Below are 19,974 nucleotides of genomic sequence, written 5' to 3' on the forward strand. Positions count from 1 at the left end.
CTTATACAAGTCGGTGATAAGCTTGGCATCCGAGGTCCGGGTTACCAGCCATCGCTCATAGGGCGTAATCGAACGGGCAGCGACGTCGCGCACTGGGGGTTGAAGAGCCCAGTGGCGAACTTGCATGTAACGCAGTCTGTCCCCCTCCGTCAGGCCAAACTCCTGTCGGAGCTGCTGGAAGGGGAGCACACCCTCCGGCCCGTAGATCTGGAAAAGTGCCCTACAACCCGCGCTCACCCAGTGGGAAAAGGCTCCCGGTTCCAGACCCGGAGTGAAGTCTGGATTGCCGGCAATGGGAGTGAACGGTGATGGAAAAGTGGTGAGCTCACGAAGCTCACACACCGCGTCCCATACTCGCAGCGGAACTCGGGTGATAAAGGAGGCGTAGAGATTAGGCGGGCGGTGAGTGCGCCGCAGGAACGGGACTTCTTGGAGGGTACGGCCCGCAACTGCCTGGTCCTGAAAGAGCCAGTGCTTGTCCGATTCCCACCGGCTCCACTCCACCAAATATCGGAGTTGCGCTGCCTGAAAGTACTTCCGGAGGTCCGGGACACCGAGACCCCCCGCCTCCGGGGCAAGCATGGAGAGGACCCGTTTCATTCGAGGCTTAGGCCCTGCCACACAAAGCGGGAGATGTCAGCCTGAGCCTGCCGTATCCAACCTACAGGGGGCTGGAGAGGTAGAGCGCGAAAAAGATACAGGATCTGAGGCAGTATCGTCATCTTCACCGCTGCGATAAGGCCCAGCCACGAGAGCAGGCCTTTGTTCCATCGGCCGAGTTCCTCCTTGATCTTTTTGCCCAGGGAGGAATAGTTAGCTGCGACCATTGCAGGTAGGGAGGGTGCAAGCAAAATCCCCAGGTAGGGCACCGTGGAGGAGGACCATTGCAGAGGAAAAAGACGCTGGAGGTCCCGCCTGGTGTCGACAGAAAGTGACACATCCAGGGCAGCCGATTTAGACATATTCATTTTGAAGCCCGCCACGCGGGCAAAGGAGTTCAGTTCCTGGCCGCAGGCAGGGAGCGACCGCTTGGGGTCATCCAGGGTCAGCAAGACATCGTCCGCATATAAGCTGACAGTATGTGTGTATTGCCCCATCTTCACCCCAATAGCGTCCGGGTTATCGCGAATCCTCTGGGCAAACGGCTCCATATAGAGGGCAAACAGGAGCGGCGAAAGGGGGCAGCCCTGTCTCGTGCCGCGCTCAATGGCAAAGCTGCTGGAGCTGTGTCCATTGACGCGCACCGATGCTGACGGCCTCCTATAACAGTTAAAAACCATAGTGCGGAACTTCTCGCCGATCCCCAGTTTCCCGAGGACCAGCTCGAGGTACGGCCAATGAACCCTATCAAAGGCCTTTTCCGCGTCGACCGACAGCAGCATCCGCTCCCCCGGGACGCATGAGGCCTTTTCTAGCACGTGCGTCACCCTCTTAGTGTTGTCGACCGTCTGCCTACCGGGTACAAAACCGGCCTGGTCCGCCTCCACCAGACCTGGTAGGTGCAGACCCAGTCTGGCCGCCAAGATCCCCGTGTAAAGCTTGAGGTCCACATTTAGAAGCGAGATTGGCCGATACGAGCCGCACAGAGTCCGGTCCTTCCCCGGTTTCGGAATAACCGACACAGTCGCCGAGAGAAGGTCCGGTGGTATGGCTCCCGGTTCAGAAAAGGAATTGAACAAGCGAGCCAGGAGAGGCGCGACAGTGGGACAGAAGGTCTTGTAAAACAAGGCCGTATAGCCATCCGGGCCCGGGGCCTTGCCGTGCTTTAACCGTGCAACAGCGGAGATGACTTCCTCCACATGAATGCCCCTCTCTAGGTGGTCCGCCTGGGCGGGATCCAGGGCAGGGAGGGTTACTGATTCCAAATAGGCCTCAGCCTCCCCCGGTGGGGAGGGCTCTGCAGCGTACAGCGCCTCATAGAAGGCACGGAAGGAATCCGCCACCTCCGCGTCACCGGAAACCGGGACCCCATCCGCTCCCATCAGCTCCTTTACTACGTTGCGTTGCTGCGCAGCCCTGAGCCGGTGGGCCAGGAGCTTACCGCATCGGTCTCCGCCGGTGTAAAAGGCATGCTTCAAGCGCAACGCCGCATACTCCGCCCGGTCCAGGTCCAACGCAGAGAGGAGTTTCCGCGCCGCCTTCAGCTGCCTCCAAACTTGAGGAGCCCCCGTCCGGCGGTGAACCTGTTCGAGTTCCCTGACCTGCGCCGTTAGTTCTTCCCTCTTACGTTGCCGCTCCCTGTTCTCCGCCGAGGAAATGGAGATAAACTCCCCTCTGACGACCGCTTTCAAAGCCACCCACTGCGTTGCTAGGGACGTGTCGGAGTTGTCATTGTGGGTCAGGTACTCCTGGATGACCTCCTCCACTCGCTTCACCACCGATTTCTTATGGAGAAGCGTGTCCCGAAGCCGCCACATCCCTCTGGAGGGGGGGGTCGCCGGCCAAGCAAATACTCCGGAAACCGGCGCATGGTCGGACAGGGACAAGACCCCGATGTCTGCCGCCGTGGCGGCCGAGCGAAGCGGCCCGCTCACCAAGAGGTAGTCCAACCGCGAGTAAGTGCGGTGTGCGTGGGAGAAATATGAGTAGTCCCTATCGGCGGGGTGCATGGTGCGCCAGAGGTCATGCAGATCCATCTCTGCAATCTGGTCCTGTACCGCTCTAGAAAGCTCCCCCGTCTGCGGAATGCGCTGGGCAGACCTATCCAAGGTGGAGTCGAAGACCATGTTCAGGTCTCCCCCCAAAATGACGTGGCGATCGGGCGAGGCAGTAACGTCTACCAACACAGATTCCAGGAAGCGATCCTGGTGGTCATTTGGGCTGTACACGGAGCCAACCGTGAAGGCAACACCCCCCAGACGCATGCGATACACTAGAAGCCTCCCCTTCTGCTCGGCATGTTTATACAACACCTCACCCCTGAAGGAGCTGGATAGAAGAATGGCTACCCCCGCAGTCTTAGTCGCAGCCGAGGAAAAGAGTTGCGTGGGGAACTTGGCAGAGCGCAACCTATGGCAATCTTTAGAGAGTAAATGGGTTTCCTGCAGGAGGCAGATATCCGCCTGTGACCCTTCCAGCAGGGAAAGGATCGCCCTACGCTTCACAGGATTATTCAGACCCTTAACGTTAAGGGTCACTACTTTCAGGGACGGCATTGCTCCCAGGGACGCAAAGCGCTATGCAGCAAGCGGAGGATCAGTGGAAGGGGCGCGCGGGGCAGGGGCGCAGGGAAGGCCAGAGTCGGCTTCGCATGTGTTCGGACAGTATCGGACGGGACCCCCCCAACACCAAACCAGCTCTTGAACCCCCCCAGAACCAACCCATGGCAACCAGCCAAAACCAAAAACAAGAAAAAACACCCCATTGTCTCAGTCTAGCCCAAGTGGGCGAGTCTGTAGAAACCAGTCAGGTGGACGTCCAGCCACACACCTCCAACCTCTCCCCCCCAACCCCCAGCCCCAACCCAGCATCGCAGACGCTAAGAGTCTCTCCCCCCGGAGAAAAGTTAGGCCGTCTGGGCCACGCCATTAGATTCAGGCAAGTTCCTGGCCGCAGTCCTCAGGGCCTCCGCCATATCCGCTCTGATGGTAGGGGAGTCAGGGCGACTCGCTGTCGCTGACGATTGGCACCTCCTCGATCTCCGTCGGCCCCGCCGCTCGGGGCGCCTCCATGCGGGTGTCGCCCCTTCTTCCTCTGTAGCTGTGAGTCCCAGCACCCCACAGACATCTTGTAAGGAGCGCAGCTGATGTAGCACCCCATTCCATCGGAAAATAAGACGGAAGGGGTGACCCCAGGAGTAGGCCGTCTCATGCTCTCGCAGAAAGTCCGTAGCGATGCGGAAAGACCTGCGCTTCTGCAGTGTGATGGCGGACAGGTCTTGATAGAGCGCCACGGGTCGTTCTCGGAAGGACAGCGGCTGCTTCCTGCGGGCCTCTGTCATAATGCGCTCCTTTAGGGGGAAATCCGGCAGGAATGCCAGGATATCAGGTGGGGGTGCCGATGACTGGCGCTGGCGGCCCACCCTGTGTGCTCTGTCGATGCGGATCGGGAAGTCCGCTTCTTCTCCCAAGATGTCGCGGAACAGGTCCTGCAGATAGGCCACCAGGTCCGCACCCTCATCCGCGGACGGAACGCCTCGCACCCGGATGTTATTCCGCCTGGACCTGTTCTCGAGGTCCTCAGAGTGGGCCTGGAGCTCGACACACTGCTCCCGAAGGCGGAGAACGTCCTGCTGGAGATGAACTATCTCTTCATCACGATGCTGGGCCGCCGTTTCCACAGTGTCGACCCGCTCGCCTAGGCCCTCGATTTCTCTGCGCACTTCACGGACCTCTCCGGCCACCTCGGTCTTGAGAGTCTGGAATTCCTCCTTGAGGGAGCTGAATAAGTCCTCCATGAAGGACCTCGTGACTGGTGGTTTGCCTCCGGTGGCGTCCGTTGAGGCCCGGGAGGACCCCGGGGACGGCTGCGTCCTGTCTCGCAGTTGCTGGGCCCTGCCGAGCATGTCCGGCAGAGTGCGATCTCCCTGTGCCGCACCTCGTCTCCCAGCCATCTTGGCCTCCGCGGTGGGTGAAGCCTAGAGCTGGCCGCTGTAGATGCGCCTAGCCGCTCGTGGGCACCAGATGTGAAGACCTCGCCGATGACAAGGGTAGTGCGTCACAGGCGACAAAATGGCGGCACGGGCCAGGGCGAGACAACCATCGAGCCAGTCAGGGCGATAATCCAGGTTCAGGTCGGAGGCTTGCAGCCGCGTGCTTCCAGGGAGGACAGCAGATGTGTAGGCACCAGGAAGAACCGAGGCGCCCGTATGGCAAGGGCGCGGGCGAGGGTCACCAGTACCAGCTCCTCAACGACAAGATGGCGGGAGGGCGGAACCTAGGGGGGCAGCCCAGGCCAGCGAGTCTATGGGCGACCCTCAACAGCAATGGGTCGGGAAGGTGCGAAACCAGTGTCCCCCAGTTGCACCGGCTAGTACTCCCGGTTCGGTCACCGCTCAAACTCCACTGTCCCCCGCTTCCAGGCTCGGGGTCCGCAAGGCGTCACACACCGACACCCATGGCAGGGGGATAAATCGCCGACGCAGGTCCGGGGTCTGTCGTCCAGCGACGACTCTGGCCACAAGGGCGACGGCCAGGAAGCCTCCGCACTCCGCGGAGTCCGTCGAGTCCGTTCCCTCGGGATCCGCAGCTTTCAGCACTCGGCCCAGCCGAGGCGCGCGGACAGCGCCGCAATATGCTCCGCCTCCAGGCCCTTCTCCTCGGGGCGATCCAGGCTCCACTCCTCGCCTCGGTCTTTGAACAAACTTTTCGGGGACTTCCCCCGGGGCAACAGAAGTCAAAGTGGCATCAAAATGTGCCCCAAGAGTTCCGGCACAGTTCTCTCGCCCGCAGTGCAGCCGCGGGGGGAGAGAAGCGCAGAAATCGGGGCTCGAGCTGAGCTGGGCCGGAGGAGCTACGGGAGGAAGCGTCCGCTCACCCCGCCATCTTGGCCACGCCCCCAGACTGACTATTTTACAATGTTTGCAACTAGAATCTCTCTTAACCACCAGACAACTGCAGAGTGTCCACATACTTTTTGCAGTTTTCTGTAACTTTTTTAGAGATTCTCTACCAAGCCTTAGTAGTATTTTGTTCAAATTTTTGCAATGTTTCCCACAAGATTGAGATTGTAATCACAGCCAGGATGTGAAATTGTCTATGGTAGTCAGCATAAAACAGTAAAAATAGTACATTTTCTGCCAAAAAAGGCACACAAACTTTTGAATAAATTAATGGTTTGTGTAAAATATCACGATATAAACATCATTAGTGTCAAATATTTTGTGGTTTTGTGCAGTTGGTTGGTCGGGAAATTATACATGATTGTATGAAAGATTATAGTTTTTAAAACTTGGCAACGTTTTGAATACTAGCACTGGTAGAGTACCTGAACAAAAATACCTTCTTATAATGTTCAGAAAATATTAAAATAATCTAAAATGCATGTGGGCATGTTTAAATCTGCAATTTTTCCGATTCATGTATATCTATGGTAGCAAAACACAGCTCTGTTTTCCAGACAAAATTCAAGAAAATGATTCTCAATAATTCATGTTCTCAAGTTCACCCAACACCAAGTATGAACACACTTGCAATCACCCATGACATTCTCAATTTCCAGCATGTGAAAGGAGATATCCTTTGAAGACATTTTTGGTGACGGACGCCCTTCCACAACTGTTCTACAAGGAAAGAGATTATATTAAATTGGACATGCAACACTTACAATGCTCTACTGGGATAGCATTTGGTGAGCTCTGTCATTGGTACACGATTTTTCATCAAGTTATCTATAGAAGTTAAGCAACAACTGAAGGCACTGGGGTGCAGTTGATATGACTTAGTCCTGGATGTCTATTGGTCTTCTCTGTCAGAGCAGCTATTCAGACAAGCAACAATAAATAATCTCCTGAAGATGTGAAAAGACTGGCACTAGCCATTGTAACGCGATTCACTGACCCATATTTAAGGAAACCATATGCGTCTGAGACTACTATGACTCATGTAATGAGGCCAGCAGCATCTGCGTCCTGGGTATTTGAGTGCCAAAAAAAAAGTCTAATAGCCAAACCAGCATGTATACTTTCTGCCATCCCCAAACCTGCATGTGGTATATGGCATTCTGGAACTCTTTCGACGATATGGTGTTACACGCACACCATCACCTGCACTGGCCCATGTTATCCTTCTAAGCCTTGTGCAGCCAAGTCTTCTCCCACTTAATGGATTGAAGTATTTAGAGTGGCCCAAACTGACTCGTGTAGGATGTGTTGCATTGGGCTGGCTCTTCTCTAACTATAGATGCTTGCTCAAGGGAAGAGTCTCATCTCTTTATATAAAGCGACAGGTAGGAGGCACTTTTCTATATTGCTCGAGGTTTATCGGGCAAAAATCCCTGCATCCCTAATCTACGGATTAGAAATAGTGGATATGGCATGCTGGAATTTTTTAGATTCTATTGAAGGAAGAATTCTACGTAATTTAGCCTCAGTAAATACTGCAAGTTCTACGTCTTCGTTAAGACAAGAATTTGGCCTGCGCAGTGCACGGTCTCAGGCAGTTGCGAGTGTGGTGCGTTGGGTTTATAATATAGCTGAAGGAAAGCCAGGCACTCTGAGGTTCCAAATAAAGAATGAGTTGCTGGGTACCTATAATGTCTATTCCTCTATTGTAAGGAACTTCAGACAGGCAATTACTCTATTACAGTTAGATGAACAAAGTCTTTTCTCATCATCAACTGCCCAACTAAAGTTATCCTTAAAGACCACGTCTTGGGAGTTGAGCTTTAGAGTAGATAGTAGGACCCGTAAAGTCAAGCGAGGAATGTTTCCTTTTGGTAACTCGTGTGAAATTAAAAAACTTCAGCCATATTTAGGTTGGAATCTTCCCCATGCAGTTAGGCGATTTATTATTTTGTTAAGATATGATTTACTCCCATTGAACTGCCTTTTGTCTAAATGGCATGGTGGTATTGATATTTGCGATTTTTGTAAACTATATTCCCAGGATTTATACCATGTCGTTTTTGTTTGTCCAACCCTTATGGTACACAGGCGCAAATGGTTAAAACCTTTGTGCTTTCAGTTGGGTATTTTCACTGCTTATGATTTTATTGCAGCCATGTTTAATCCCCCAAATGAAATGTTTTGTTTTAAATTGTTTTCTTTTTTTAAATGTTTTTTAACATTGTATTAATATTTTTATTCACTTATGTAATTATAGTTGTTTTTCTTTTCTGATAAACTGTTATGTGGATCTCTTATGAGTTCCGTCATCATAAATAAAAAAATAAAAAAAATAAAAACTATAGATAATGTGGTGTATTTTCACGTAACATACCATGATATGTATTTCTAAACTTCAGTTTCACCATTAGGGTACATTAGTGCTGCATAACAGATGTTTATAGTTAGCTAGCGCAATGGTACTCATTTAATAGACCTCAAAAGGCTTAGTAGAGATTCGAACCTGTGACCGTGAGGTCAAACACAGATTTCTGTAGTCCACCGAGCCTCCAGAGCTGTCCCTGCATCTTGGGCCTGGCCTCTGTGCACTCTGTCCCTAATAGTAGTAGATACCCTGCCACACACCAGTTTGCTTTTCCCATTACCTGAAATATTTCTGGTGAACAAGTTTTTTCCTCTAACAACAACAACGTGGCTTCTTTTCCACTTCTCAATTCTAATCTTGTTCATTTCCACATTCTAATACGTGCAGTTCCCACACGTTCGCATTTCTTAAAAACAGTGTTTATGTTTCGACTGCTAAGCCTGTGTTTAACATTTGTCCCTTCCTCATCTCAGTTGTTATCAAAAAATGTAAAGAATGTCTTCTATTTCACCATCATTGTGTGAACTGTGCACAGTTTCACTACTCCAAGCTTAGTTATCCATTTGTTGTCTTTCTAAAGCAGAGATATAATTCGTCCATTTAAATTTTAAAGTCTGGACTCGTCAATATTATTTCTCAAAGAGTAGACCAAGAGGGTATCTTACTGTGCTATTTTATTTTAAGGGCATGGCAGACACTTGGCCGGAAAATTCAGCAATGGTCATCACGTGCAGCAAGGAAATTCTCTGTGAGTCGCGGTTATTCCTTTCTGAGCTGCAGATGTAAACCTCCGCTTTTGAGGATTCTTTCTGAAAAACCAAAAAGGCTATCACATGGCGAATGGCCACATGGCGAATGGCCGGCAGTAATACATTGTCGCCAAAAGCTTTTCAGCTTTTTAGGCAGATACGCTTTAAAATTCACTAGGTCCACTAAACTGGCAGGAATCTTTAGATATGGTGGACAGTTCTCCACTGGGACATGGACTTCCCTCACTGTGTGTTGGCAGACTGCACAACAAATAAAGAATATGCCACAAAGTGTGGTAGATTTTTTAATTTTCATTATCTATGTGTCTGACATACATTAGTACATTCTATTTTGCGAGTAGCAAAAATTCGCAATTTATGACCCAGCAAAGCAGAATGGTCATACATCTGGCCCTAAGGGTGGCCTATGGTGTTGAAGCATTAGGGAAATGGAACAGCTTAGTAGGAGTTCCTATTTGCCTTCTATACCTCTTTACTTGTGTCTCTTTATATTTGTATATATAATGTTATCATGATAAAGAAGCAAAAAAATCTGTAGAGGCCCAGAGGAGTTTTGGCTTTGCGCCATTCATGGAATGGTTAGATCATAGATGTTCAGATGGCTCTAATTGGCAGTAAGAGCAACCTATTTTTCTCTTCATAGATTTATAAAATGTAGAGACTCGTTGTTGCTCAATTCTAGAGATTCTGAAGATAAAGCTAGCATCTGACAACTGATCAGCCCAGCTTTGATCAGCAGTTTGCCTTCCTATATGTTCAAGGTGTGGGTTGCATTTGGTAATTTTGAGCCTGCAAAATAGGATAACTGTATTAGTTGATTTGTTATGTACGTATAGATTGTGTATCGTACACTCTAGACTTAGCTAATACCAGCTTAGCTCTGTTTTACCCCTTCGGATGGGAATCTGATGGACAAGTCAGATAGATGTGGTTGATTGAATTTGTCCTCCTGTCATGGCTCTCCTACGACAGTAATATCAGTGATTGTGGAAGGCTCCAACTGGCATGAGTTGCGGAGGAATGATGGTCCTTATTTTGCCCATTAATATTCTAGGAAGTGTGATGGCGCAATTGTTTGGGTATAATCTTTTGGTATTTTGCTTCCTCTGCAGATTTTGCATTTTGTGCTTCACTGATGTGACTCCAGTTTCTCAAAGTCAATGCTGGTGTCAATTATCTCATTAATACCGAAGATGGCATTGGCATCAATATTTTTGGAGCCACTAAACACCTTGAACGTGAGGATGGAGAAGAAGAATCATTAGTGGAGGATTACTTTCTGTAGTGTAATGACACTAATTTACTGCAAAATTATGCAGAACACGCGAGGAGTGTAACCCTGCAGTTAGTAAAATACTCTTACTGCAGAAATGCACCCTCATGCCCCAAATGGGCCATATGATGCATTTGGTGCTACGAAAATAGTGCTAAATGCAACAGAACGCATTCAGCAGCAGCTGCTCATGCTCTGGACCTGTGCTTTTGTGGGAAGCATTTTGCCCCATATTACGCAAACCAACATAATAACGTAATTTACAGTAATTCTGCATCACATGAGTACCACAAACTTACACAAATCACTATGATTAATCAGGAGTAATTAAAATGTTGCCTAGGACTAATTAATAAAGTCCTGTCGGCTCTGGCCCACCAGCATAAAGGATGGGTAGAAGTGGCAGTAGACTGCAGTCTGTCTACACTTGTTGTTTCTTTGAAAGCACTGAGTCTTGGAAGAAAACTTTGGAATCACTAACTCATGAGGACCAGCAAAAAAATGTGAAAAATAATGAGAAGCAATTCAAAGCCTCAACCTGGACAGGTGAGGTGCTGTAGAACAGATTGCAATGCTCTAACCTTAGGATTGTAGGAATTAAAGAAGTTGTAGAAGGGGAACACAAGGCTACCTTCTTTCCATGGGTCAGTAAATTAGTACAGGAGGAACTCCAGCTTGATGTAGAAACCAATAATGGTGCATTCATCATATCAATCCCCTGAGGACATTGTAAACCAAGAAGTCAGAGCAAGCCTTTGCACCATGACTAGCTCTTTAATGGAAAAGTACTGATGCTACTTAAAGAAAAGAGATGAATCACCATCTAAGGTGATTACTCATTCTCAGTCGCCCAGACTTAGCCTGGTAAACAGCCAAACATCAATGAGGAAGCTGATTTCCGAACTGAGGGTTCTTGCTATCCTGGCAGTGCTTGTGACTGGCTCTTTGATGACGATCAACTGGCCCTGAACAATTAAGATTTTCCACAGCCCAGTGCAAAAATATAAATGTATGATATATTTTTGCAAACATCTCAAATGAAGCTAACTCAATGCATTCTTCCTCCGTCTCCCCTTTGTTTCATTATCTTTCACTTTATGTTCATGGCATTGGGGTCAAGTTATTCACGACTATCCCCCCTTTTATGATGCTTATTAACACACCGATATTAAAGAGAATGACAGCACCTACTTCAAACCGGCAAACCAGGACAAACTGGGAGAGGGGTGGGGATGAGCGGGTGGGATGCAATGGAAAAGGGATGGGTCAATATGGGAAAGAGGGAGAGGACTGGGTAAGGAGGAAAGATTGGCGGAGGTCGGAAGTGGGAAGTGGGATGAAATGGGGCAACAATTTGACAGTTCTCTTAGTAGGTCTAATGCTTTACCAAAGGTACCTAGCCACACTTAATTTTGTGAAAACATCTACCCGTTATGTCAGGGGTCTAAATTTATGATACAAACAATATGAAATTAAGCATGAGCTTGCATACTCAAAATTACAAGAGACAAGAGTGGCTTAGAAAGATCACACATGTTTTCATCATGCCAAACTGCTAACTTATACTATGTCACTTCTAAAACACCATCCATTAAGAGAACTGCTATTTTGATATTTGATCCTTTCTTCGTACTGCCTATCGTATACAGGAAACTGATGGTTAATTATAAGTATCAAACAGATACACAAGAACTATACACATGCCCTTTGTCTGGTCCAAATAAAGGCTGCCATTTACTAAATACCATGATCTAAGACTAACTTCAGTTTTTCTATAAAAGGTTAAAAAAAGCTTAATTGTGGGGTGAGTGTGCTCTTATTCTCTCTTAAATCAGATCACTCCATACTAAAACACTGATTAGCAGCTTCCATTCCTTAGATATTTCCAGTTCGATCATGGGGACAAAGCAGGCTCACTGCTTGCTAATCAGACCTGAGATTACAATTCACAATGGGATGCTCTATCTCGCCAACAATTGTTGCAGCTTTCATGCATTAACAACAGGTTTCTCTGATAACCCTAACAAATGCCTAAATGAATTAATAACTGCCCCAGTACGATTAGATGAACTACAGGGGCTGCTCCTACAGTCCTGCTGGGCAAAGCATCTGCTATCAATGCCATACTCTGCGAATTATAACCAATCATAGCCAATAAAACTGCACCTTCTTTTCTTCAACTAATCAAAAAAATCTTTCACGTAGAGACAACCGCCCGTATCTATGAATCTCGCTGTGGTCTTCCTCCCTCACAACTTAATTCCAACCATCCTATTTCACTTCTATGTTCAGACTACATTGAGAAATAAGAAAATGATCATGCAATTTGTAACATATAGGCAAAACGGGGTTATCCCTGCCATAGATACAACCTGTCATACAAACCTTGCATTAATAGAAAAATATTGAAGGTCCCTTATATCCATTATTGCTGAGAAGGAATTGGAAGTGGCCATTCCTCTGGATGATCATATTCTCCTTTCGGTGTCCACCAGCTATTATCAAATGGATGCCATGAAGGTTGTAGTTTATATCAATGGCAACTCCTTGGCACATGTGGCACCTGGAAAGGATGCCCTCTGTCTTCTGATCGCTTTGCTGTTTATTCGTAGTCCTTTTTGATGCTTCTGGTGAGTGGAAAAGATATTTCTCTATTAGTTTTACCTACAACCAAAAGGAAAGTGCTCACATATGCTGATGATATTCTAGTAATTACTTCTGGTCCTATTTTTGCCATTTCAAAAATTGATAATGTTGTTTTTTGACAAGGACTCGGATTATAAATTTAACAAAGATATAACACAACGTTTGCCCATAGGCTAAGTGGCTCCACATGATGGTTATTTAGTTTTAAAAATAAATATCTCTGTGTATAAAGTTGTCAACCAATTAGAATAACCTGAGAACCATTATTTACTTTTCTTGAATTAAACACCTTGATGCCTTAATAAATGGTAGCAACTTTTGTCTTAATTAGGTGTACCAACCAGATTCTATACCCAAACTACTATATCTGTTTCAAACACTCTTGATATACCTTCCAGTGGTTTTAAAAAATAATGTTTTAAAAAAGTGAAAAAAATCCATCCCAGTGTATTTACGGGGCCTTAAAATACCTAAGTGAGTACTTCAATTACTCCAGCTTAAAATACCTAAGTGAGTACCTCAATTACTCCAACTTAAAATACCTAAGTGAGTACCTCAATTACTCCAACTTCCCTTGGAAAAAGGACAGTGGGTGTTTTCGGACCTCTCATTTTATTATCAAGCAGCACTACCCAAACACTTAACCAAGATAATACAAGCGGTATCAAACATCTTCTCATTTGTAGATGTGTACTTTACTAACCCACCAACGTTATACTAATTTTAGTTTTCTAATCCTAAACGAGATTTAAGACATGCAAAATCTAAGACTGTCAATATATTCGTCTACGTCTAGAAAGATATCTTCAAATGTGTGTAAATTATAACACTACATGTTAATCAACCACTATGGAATAATACTTTATCGCCAGACACCTTCAAGATGCATAATCATTCTATTTGGTTACATTCAAGTTTAAAATGTCTATATCAACTAATTGTTGAAGGCTTGCTTAAAATGTTTTAGCTTGATTAGGACTAACCTACAACAAGATTCTTTGCCAAAAATATTTTTCATGTTAATGACTTCTGCTACCACCAAAATAAGTTCTTTAGATCAAGTGTTCAAGGGTGACCTCTATGACCAGCTGGCAAGTAGGGCCACGGCCACAAAGAGCGTACCGTGGCTGGGCAAGGACATAACAAAGTGGAGGTTTAATCACTTGTTGATGTTGGTTATTATATTACATCCATTACCAAACTGACAATTCAACGTTATCATAATTTATATGACTTCCATATTACCTAGAAAAGGATTAGTAAATGGAGGCCAGATTTACCAGCTGTTTGCATTAGGTGTGAGATTCACTATCCGTACCATGTACACAAGCTTCCAAGCTGTCCAGAGATTAGATTCTACTGGAATTTAGGGCCGGATTAGGATAGCGTCCGGTTGGACTGCCGACCACTATCGAAATGGTCAGTAGACCGCCCGACAAGCAGTCGACGGTCTGACTGCCGCATTACAAAGCAACCGCCAGGCTGGCGGTCGCAACTTCTCCTTCACACTACAGTTTGTGCTGCGACCCAGGAAAAGAGCTGTAGCACAAGCCGTGCATAAAGGAGCACTATCTGCACATCCATGCACCATGTGCAATTCACCATGGGGTGCATGGGAGCACTATATGCACCCCTGGGCCACTTTACAGTGGCCCATGACGGACGGGGCAAAATCCGTTTACGACAGCCTTTTCATTGCGATCTTTCCAATATGAAAAGGCTGTCAGAAAGGGATATCGTAATCCAAACGGCAGTGCCTGCCACGGCACTGCCTTCATTCTAGATTGCAAAACCGACCACCTACACTAGATCAGATGATACAGTCAGAGGTGGCAGTCTCCCCCCAACCGATTAGGGTCCGACCACCTGCAGTGTAATGAGACGGTTGGACCGAAGGCCTCTCGGCGGTCGAACTGCCACTGATGTGCAGTCCGACCTCCATCGTAATCAGCCCCTTAGTCTTGGTAAAAATATTCACAGCTGCTGGACTGTCAGTAACATCTGACACTCAACTAATAATGATGGGGATGACAACAACACTTAAATCGAATTTTGTCTTTGCTAACATTCCCCTGCACCTTGCTCGACACCGGAAGGAATCCACATATCCAGATACCTATGCTTGATCTATCTCAGTTGTAATTAGTAAAACTGAGACATTTAGAGAAACTTGGACAAAATGTAATCCAACTTTCCTGGTCAGAGGAAAATGGGAGCATGTCACACACAATCCTGTACTGCCTGACTAGTAGGATGAACTCTAAAAGAGACTGCAGCACTTCATTGGCCGGATTTTAAATGTATTGTTGTGTGGTTCATATGCTTCTTTATTTGATTTAACAGCACTAATGAAAAAAATATGTAAACAATGTATGCTTAAAAGCTAGTTATATTATGAAATCAAGACAGACCGAAGGATAAGTGGTCTTTGTCATTGTAGCAGGCAAGGGAATGAGTCGCCTCTCAACAGTATCAATGTTACCGGTGTCCGGGTCTGCGCTGTGAGGTTCTTATAGTGTTGGTGTGAACCACGTCAGGATAGGCCATCTTAGAGCATGCAGTGTCAAGGTGTGCTGTGTCCTGGTGTCCATCATCAGTGTCTGCACTTCTGGGATGGACAGAGATGGTGTGGTACATATGAGTAGAAAACTATACAATTGCCAAAAAACAATTTCGTGGTAAAAACAACTAGATTTGAAACGTGTAGACCGTTATCATCACACCATAACATTTTCAAAACCTATATCATCACTAAAAAAAAAATTTAAACAGAAATATTGTTGTCTATTGTGACGATTAGATGTACCAGTGTATATTGAATTGCAAATAAAGTTTGATAGTTCTGTATGTGTGACAGTGCAAGAATGGATAGTGAATTGTTGATCAACAGAGGATGGGAGCTGAGTATGAATTTGTGATAGCCTAGTTGTTTTTACCACAAAATTGTTTTTTGTATGTTAATTGTAGAAATTGGTGAAATATAACCAACAAATGAACAAAAATGTATTAATAAAAAGTGATTTATTCAGACCGAACTATATAAGTCTTGCTCTCTCTCACATTTAGTTTAAGTCTAATGTTAGAGAATCAGAGGAGGTATACCGAGGATTACAGTATTGGCAATTGTATAGTTTTCTAGTTAGTCAGCGGCTTGGCCTTACTGTTGGGAGCCCACACCCAGTGTTGTTTTCCACAGTGGTCCATATGAGAGCAGGCCCTGTCTTATGTCGGTGTGCAGTGAAAGCAGGCAATATTAGTTTGGGGGTTGCCAACACAAGCTCTGCCAGGGCAGACACTGTCAGGAAGGGCAGTGCCACTGTGTGTGTGCTTATGTACCATTGTCTTACAGCGATCGTGTGATTGTGTATATCATTATCATTAACCCCAAAGATACAGTTAAAATGTTAGTCATTTAGGAAGGCGGTGTAATACACGAGGCATGACTGGGATAAACACTCTTTCAGGGCAAGAACAATAGATTGTTTAGAGTGCTCTTAACATAGGATGGTGTAGAGGACATGGGGCATAATACTGGACCCTGCATTCCAGCAGTGCAAGGGTGCTCCTGCGCTTTTGAACCTGGGGTCCTTTCTCAGTCACTTGCCATCCTCTCCCTGAAGCTCTGCATATGCGTGCTAGGGGAAGCGACGTCAGATATAGCGCTGGGAAACCCACTCAATTTTAGCTAGACCCCCAAGGATGTACACAGAGTACAAAATCCAGTCCCATCAATCAGACAGTCCCAGTGTAATACAGCTCTGAGAGCTTCATTTGCCGCCTCACTCATTCTGGGAACTGAAGCCCTTTGTCGCTGAGGGGGGAAGCGTGAAATCCTTTCAAAGGACTACAAATAAATGGCATCCATCAGCTCTTACAAATACCTATAGTACACAATTATTTTGATATATGTGAAATTGAGAAAACTCTATGCATTGATCACATACATTCAAATTACATTTAGTTAAAGTGGTCTGTAAGACATTTTCGAAAAGAGGTGCATACTAAAACTATCCTGAACTGACATACGGTGCGCTGTCTTCCAGAATGAATACCTGAGGACTTGACCATCTGTATTGCAACACAGGTCCATAATATCCAGATTCACTCTGATGTATGCCCATGGACCTATCCAGGCTCACTGAGGGTTCTTCTCTGGAGAGGATTGAAGATTCACTCAAAGTTCTGAACATGAACATGTTGGACATAGGGGCTCATTAGGATGGCGGGGGGATTGAACCCGCCAGGCTGGCGGTAACCACCGCCAGCCTGGCGGGGCAATCCGCCCGCCATCCGCACCTAAATTCCCCCCTGCCATATTAGGATGGCGGGGCAACCGCGGCGGATGGAAAGACCGTCTGCCGCTTTACCGCCCCGGTAGCCTTGTGACCGGGGCAGAAAAGGTTTAATATGGTGGCGGTGTCTTTAAGACACCGCCAGACATATTATGATGGGCTTCTTGTGATGCCTTTCTGCGGCGGGCCCCCAGAGTGAAGGAGAGGTGGGAGGTGCACACGGGGGGGGGGGTACCTGTGGTACCCCCCTTCATTTGCGGTGCCTGCTGCCGCTTTGTCTATGCAAATGCTGTAATGCATATTTAGCATTGTGCCGGGCGGTGCTGAGAGTACCGCCCGCCACAATGCTAAAAATGCAGGATGTGTCCACCACTGTGGCAGGCACATCCTAATACCCCCCACGGGACCCACGCCCTTATGGCGGGCAGTCCCAATCCCGGCTAGGATGACGGGCGGACTTCATCTTAATAGGCCCCATAGTAAGAACTCTGCTTCAGGGCCTACCTATTCATACTCCGAGGTCTGCTCCTGATAGGGTCTACCTGTATCATTGCTAAATAGCAATTCAAAATAGGTAATACCGGAAAGAGCCATTGAGTGACACGTGCCAATATCCCATAGAAAACTACAACTCTAAACACATATAACTAAGTACCTACATGTCATAAAAGCATGTTTTGTAATTAGCGGAGAACCCCAGGTTCAATCCACCAATCGAAAAAGACACATTGTGTGTGGCCACGTTTTCATGAAAAAAATCTGGCAAAATAAAAAAAGCGCGTATACAAACATAATATATAATTAAGGGGTTTTAAAATGTCATACATACACGTCACAACAATAAACTGATCTGTTGATGCAAGAGGCAATTGTAAGAAAGTGTTTAAAGTATTTAAACAATGTCAGTTCTTCAAACATAATGGCCTCCTTAATACAGTGTAATTTTGCATAACATTTTTATGCTAGTATCCATAAATAAATAATAGATAACACTTCAAGAGGGAGCATGGAATGGCGCGCTTATCTCACACGCTTCCCACACGACGCATCATAAAATGCCCGTATAGCTAAAGATAGCGTCGAGCACATTATAAATAATCAATGAACAGTGTTCAGTGATGGTTGTCCGGCCTCGTGGTCTCCTGGGGGCCGTGCAGCTCATAAGCTAAGAGTTGTCTGACGCCTCCTGTGCGTGATGAACATTTCGTACGCTTCTTTGCGGCACACACTGACAGCGGACTATTTCAGGGTCTCTGTGATGCTAGATGACACTTTTTTAACATGTCTGTATTGATGGCACTGATGAAGTTAGACGTGCTACCTGCACCTAACTTGAGAACAGAGGCTGAAATGCTTTTAACCGTCGCAGAAATGCACAGAGCTATGTATATCTGTCATATGTGTTGATTTGTGTTGAGTAGCCATTTTGGGCGCAATGCCTGTCCCTCGACAGGCCTGTATCAAGCGAATGGCGTGCTTCAAAAAGCTCTTTGACTGGCTGGGACTAACAGTAGAGCAACGGGAGTAAAATAGGCTGTTTTGTGTTAAGCAGGCTTTGTGCTCTGTGGTGCATGAAGTCGCACCTTTTTCTAGGAATTCCTAACACCTAATGGCTTCTGCCTGAAGCACCCTACTCGAGACATCTAAGAAACAGAATTGAACTATAAATAAATAACACACATGAGCCTATAAAGTGGGAAGGACTGAGTTGCCAATGTTCCTGTGTCTTGGACGGCAGGCAGCATGACATGGTGTCTTTTTGGGTGAAAGCTGATACCCGGGACCATTTGTGGTCGAAGGCGAACTCTGCTTTGCATGTGACTTGCCCAGTATGTCTGAAATTGGAACTCGTGACCTGAAAAAAGTGCACTAAGTCTCGTACTCGAACTGGCTGGGCAGAAAGTGCTGATTCCTGTGCATGTATCCAGGGCTAGATGGGGAAGTCAAAGCAGCCCTGGCAATTTTATCGGATCAGCCCCTACCTGGCACTGGGTGGCTGGAAACGCTTGCTTGCTGCTTTTATTACTGGGGGCCGATATTGCAGCTGTGCTGCAAAACAGGTCCCCAGTAATAAAACTGCCCCCCTGCTTCAAAACCGGTCCCCAACCTTTCAGCCTACCGGGGAAATGCCCGATGCACGGTACGGTCAGTCCAGCCATGGATGTAGTCCTTGACCTCCCGGTCTAGTGCACCGCTCCCCCAGCTGCTGCAGCCCAGCTACTCAAGCCACGAGGGCACTGACACGGTCCTGCTGTTGGGTGATTGCTGCCTGGCGACTTCAGTAATTCAAATTTGATAACTGGCAATTGGTAATTTTGGTAATCATTCAGTGATGATCTCTGCTTATTTACTTCCTTTGATTTTGTTCAGTTTATGTGCTTCCTTTGGTTTTGTTTTGGTTGTTGTTCAGTTTTTTTACTTCCTCTGGTTTTTGGTCAAATTAGTTTTTGGCTCGCTGGTAGTCACTACCCCTCCTATCACTTTCCTGCTCCTGCTGCTTTCCTTCTCCCTGCCCTCCCTGCTAGCCCCTCCCACTTCAGTGGAGTACTAATGGAGGCCACTGCGCAGCCGCGCCAAAGGCACGTCAAAGACAAGACAGTCTAAGCCCATCCGTGTCTGGACCGAGCCCAATGCCAGGACCCCTGGCCCTTCCACCCCAAGAATATACACCACTGCTGACCTTCAAGCCCTGGACCCTGGATGCACCACCAACCACTGCTGTCGCACTTCCCCGTGCACCAGCAGAAGGCCATTCTCCTGCTGACACTGCTGCTCCACCTTCAGCACTGTAGCAACCAACGACACCATCCGCTACGTCGATCGAGATCACAACAACACAACTCTAGTGCATCGTTATCTAAGCACGTTCACTCAGCAAACACGCCACTGAGATTTGGGACACAATCTCTTCCTTCACAGAAACCTGGATAAACACCACCTCTGCTCCAGAGTTCACCATCACCATCCCAGAGCGCTGCAAGATAACATACCAAGACCGAACCAACACATACTGAGGGGGAATCTCTATCATCTAAAGGGACACAATCTGCTGCATGACCTCTCCTGGTGACCCAACACCAGTAATGGAACACCTCAGATTTCAACTCCACACAGACAAAAAGCAC

The 19,974-nt window shown here is 47.0% G+C and overlaps 1 protein-coding gene across 3 annotated transcripts in view; it reads right to left on the reverse strand.

Annotated features, from left to right (window-relative positions):
• KCNS3 (potassium voltage-gated channel modifier subfamily S member 3) overlaps positions 1-19,974 on the reverse strand; it is a 492,233-nt gene that overhangs the window by 326,478 nt on the left and 145,781 nt on the right. For all 3 annotated transcript variants that reach the window (XM_086926296.1, XM_086926297.1, XM_086926295.1), the window contains exon 2: positions 12,297-12,538. The gene's annotated coding sequence lies outside the window, so the exon portion shown is untranslated. The remainder of the gene's footprint in view (positions 1-12,296; positions 12,539-19,974) is intronic.

This window comes from Lissotriton vulgaris, chromosome 6 (genome assembly GCF_964263255.1).
Source record: "Lissotriton vulgaris chromosome 6, aLisVul1.2, whole genome shotgun sequence".
Taxonomy (NCBI): Eukaryota; Metazoa; Chordata; class Amphibia; order Caudata; family Salamandridae; genus Lissotriton; species Lissotriton vulgaris.